We start from the raw sequence: 498 nt of genomic DNA on the forward strand, positions 1-498 counted from the left end.
CATCTATTTCTGCACCATGTACTAGTTTCCATGAACTCAACTTTTATTCAAATTCTTTAATAGGACACAGTTCACATGTGAAAAGCTATGCCCAAGGCCAAGTATTCATTCTTGTAATTAGGGTTGTTTTAATTTGTTGCATAAGTGCACGTATGGTTTCTACAGGATCACTGCTTTCTTTTTTAATCTTGGAGAACTTCAAACTTTGTAGATGAAGAAGCAGTGCCGTGATCATAAATTCCTATGTGGGCAGATCACCAGGGCAGCGCCACCCCAGGCCTGTAATTGCTCTAGGTGGCGGCCCTAAGCGGATGCACCTGGCAGTGCCAGCAGTAATACCCCTGGCAGGTGGGACCGCCCTCGAGGGCGCACAGAATCTAACTACCCTGCAATCCAGCGGCTTTCAACCCCTTTACCTTAAGGCATGCATTAATAATGACCAAAATTCTGTAGCACACCAAAAATATTTCTTTTCAATCTGGGAAAAAAAACATAATT

The sequence above is a fragment of the Phyllostomus hastatus genome, unplaced genomic scaffold (assembly GCF_019186645.2).
Source record: "Phyllostomus hastatus isolate PE091 unplaced genomic scaffold, TTU_PhHast_1.1 phas_scaffold_129, whole genome shotgun sequence".
NCBI lineage: Eukaryota > Metazoa > Chordata > Mammalia > Chiroptera > Phyllostomidae > Phyllostomus > Phyllostomus hastatus.